The sequence below is a fragment of the Loxodonta africana genome, chromosome 3 (genome assembly GCF_030014295.1).
Source record: "Loxodonta africana isolate mLoxAfr1 chromosome 3, mLoxAfr1.hap2, whole genome shotgun sequence".
Lineage (NCBI taxonomy): Eukaryota > Metazoa > Chordata > Mammalia > Proboscidea > Elephantidae > Loxodonta > Loxodonta africana.
In genome coordinates, this window is record NC_087344.1 from 22,482,065 (window position 1) to 22,485,934 (window position 3,870).

Below are 3,870 nucleotides of genomic sequence, written 5' to 3' on the forward strand. Positions count from 1 at the left end.
CTTGCTTCCCTTTCCTTTCATCTCTTGAGAGATTAAAGGTAGTGCAGGCCACACCCCAGGGAAACTCCCTTTACCTTGGATCAGGGAGGTGACCTGAGTAAATATAAAACGTAAAAAAAAAAAAGAAACTCTTAACATAAAATTACAATCACAAAATGGAGGACAACCACAGAATACCAGGAATCATGGCCTAACCAAGTTGGTACACACATTCTTTGGGGGACATAATTCAATTCGTGACTGAGCCTAAGACATAAATCATGCTTGGCAAAATAGAGGGTCAACAAAAAGAGGAAGACCCTCAACAAGATGTGTTGAGATAGTGGCTGCAACAATGGGCTCAAACACAACAACGATTGTGAGGATGGCACAAGACCAGACAGTGTTTCTTTCTGTTGCATATAGGGTTGTTGTTGTAACCTGACACTACAAATGCTAGAATTTCCATTAATCAGAAAAGACTGCTTTAACCAGAGCAAGCCAGATTTGGTCCACCCCACATGTACAGAATGGCCAGCTGTGACCATTAGTTGACCTCTACAAAGGATGCAGCAACAAGTGGAACAAAAGAGAAGGAAAATCATCACCTGGACCAATTCCAAAGGGAGAGTTCTGACGAGAACCACGTGACTTCCTGTGTCCTGGATTTCATAATTCCTGAAACATCTTCTCCACTTATTCCTTCTGGAATTTTTCCTCCCTGGTATGCCTGCACAGCCAGCATCTTGCTGCCCAAATCACATATATCCTTCAGACCATGCTGAAGGATAAGGAGTATAGTGAAAAGGTTGGCTTATTGGAGATGCTGATTGTTATAGACAAATACTAGAAGAACACTGTAAGAAAGTCTGATAGAAAATCAGAGATAAGAGAATTTCTACTCTGGCATCACAAATTATACTATAGAAAGGTGAGTTTGGAGCAGAGAGAAAAGAGCTTAATATCCAGCACGTGTGACTAGCTCTGCAGTATGGAAGAGAAGATATTTGAACAAATATTACCAGGCACACTGAGAAAACCACATTGCCTGAAGTTCGTTCATATCTTTTCCCTTGTGAGCTCTTTAAGACCATCAATATCTGCTTATGAGGAATAAAGGACCCAAGTCATACTAGTCATTATTGAACAATGGTCTCGCTTAGATCAGTAGTCTCCTACCTTGGCTGCCCACTGGTCTGGTACCTCCTGGTCTGTTTGAAAAATCTTCTGGCTCAACACACACCTCAGTCTAAATAAATCAGAATCTCTGGTGGGGCAACTCAGGCATGAGTATCTTCATAGTTCACAAGATGATTCCAATATGAACACAAGTCTGAGAACTAATAACAAGCATTATACACCTACACTGCATAAATAGATAAGATAAATGCAGATGTTGTATTGACAAGAGGCATGATATGTGGAAAGGGTGGTAGATTACATTTTTTTATTTTTAAAAAGTTGTGCATTTCACCAGGATTCTTGTGTCATAGATGGCAAATATAGAAGGTTCTGTACAGAACTCAACTGGCCATACATTATGATGTATCCCCAATTCCCCAAAAAATGGGACAAATAAGCAATATTCTGATATAAAACATCAAGAGGAATGAAAGCTATGAGAGCTACAAAAATTATGTGACCAAATGAGCATGCTTTGAAGCTCCACATGCTTTGATTTCTGCCTATTTAAATTCACAGACCAAAAAAGTTGGCATAGGTATTGACATTATCCTGGTTGGCTGAGGAGCCTCTGCAGGGCCTTTCTTGATATCCCTGTTCTTCAGACTGTAAATGAAGGGGTTCAACATGAGGGTGACCACAGAGTACATTACTGAGGCTGCTGCACCACTCCTGAGAGAAGGTGAGACAGCTGAACTCAGGTCACACCAATATCTGTCCATAAAATAAGCAAACAACTGAGAGGTGAGAACCACAAGTGGAACAGGCTTTATGCTTCCCACATGATGATGGGACTCTCAGAATGGAGGAAACAATCCGAGTATAAGAGAAAAGAATCGCTGAGACTGGAACGCCACCAAAGATGGCGCCCATAATGTACACTAGTATGTTTTTGGTAATGGTGTCAGAACAGGTAAGGTTGATGAGCTGGGAAGGCTCACAGAAGAAATGAGGAATTTCCACTTCCATGCAGAAGGTGAGCTGCGGCACCATCACGCAGTGTGGCTGGGATTTCAAAAGGCTGAGACAAAAAGACACCAAAAACCAGCAAGCCACAGAAGTGAGGATTCATGGTGACTGGGTAGTGAAGTGGGTGACAGATGGCCACAAATCGGTCATAGGCCATCGCTGTCAAAAGTAGATTGTCCATGCATACAAAAAAAGTAAAAAAAAGACAACTGAATCTGGCAGTTGACAAAGGAAATGATTCTGTGGTGTCTATGGATATCTGTCAGCATATCTGGGATTGTAGCAGAAGTCAAACCAATGTCAGTCAATGACAGATTAGAGAGGAAGAAGTACATAGCAGTGTGCAGGTTGAGGTCAGAGCTCACAGCCAGGATGAAGAGCAGGTTCCCCAGCACTGTGAGCAGGTACATGGACAGAAACATTCCAAAGAGGAGGGGCTGCAGTTCTGGATCCTCTGAGAGGCCCAGCAGGAGGAATTCAGAGACATGTGTTAGATTCTCTGGGGCCATGTTGCAGAGGCACCTTTGGGAAAGTAAAAAAAGAGTGGTAAAACGAAACAAAAACACAGGCAAGCAGCCGTTTGTCTATATTTTGAATTCAGGAATTTTACAAGTAAAGCATTCACACTGAAGACCATACACCCCCCTCAGCAACACTTTTCAATTGTGATAAAACTGTTCTTCCTAGAACTCTTTCCTCATTAGTTTCTGTGCTATTCACCATTTTCTAAAAAACCCACTTTAGAGACACTCAACTGAAGAATGTTGAAGAATGTTAGAGGATCAAAAACATTGACAGGTAACAAATTCATCAAGACAGTAAAACACTTAACTTTAGAAGAAAGACAAGACATCAACAGGCACATAACATTTGAAGAGATCAAAGCAATACCAAAAGCCTACCAACATAGAAAAGTCCAGGACCAGACAGCTTCACTGAGGAATTCTACCAAACATTTACAGAACAAGTGATGCCAATCCTTCTTAAGTTTTCCAAAACATAAAAGAGGGGAGTACTCGCCTTAACTCGTTGTAGGAGTGTAGCATTACCCTGGTACCAAAACCACACAGACTTCACAAAAAAAGAAAACTATACATCAGTATCTCTGACAAATATGGACACAAAAATCCCCAACAAAAAAATAGCATACTGAATCCATAAGCATACTGAAAGGATTATACACCATGATCAAAAGGAATTTATCCCAGGAATGCAAGATGATTTCAGTGTTAGAAAATCAGTCAGTGGAATATACCATATCAATAGAACAAAGGCAAAGTACCACATAATCAACTCATTCAAGGCAAAATAGGCTTTTGACAAAATCCAACACCCGCTCTCACCATTGTTATTGAATATTGTACTGGGAGTTCTAACTGGAGCAATTAGGCAAGAAAAAAAAAAAAAAGCATCCAGATTGGGAAAGAAGAAGTAAATCTATCCATTTTTGCAGGTAGTTTGTGCACACATATACATATGTATGTATATACACACACATATATGTATACATATGTATACATATATATGTATATATATACACACATATACATATACAGTCAGACCCCAGGTTACAAACAAGATCCCTTCCTAAGTGTGTCTTTAAGTCTAATTCGTAGATAAGTCTGGAACAGGTGCGTACGGTTCTTATTTAGTCTTACTTTAGTGCAATAAAAGGCTAGAAGCCTTTTCCATGATTTAAAAACTGCACGTTCAGGAAGTGAAGGTGGTTGTGATGATGAA

At 40.2% G+C, this 3,870-nt stretch overlaps 1 pseudogene; it reads right to left on the reverse strand.

The window, feature by feature from the left end:
• Positions 1–1,480: 1,480 nt before the first annotated feature.
• Positions 1,481–3,455, reverse strand: LOC100655931 (putative gustatory receptor clone PTE01; annotated as a pseudogene).
• Positions 3,456–3,870: the final 415 nt, after the last annotated feature.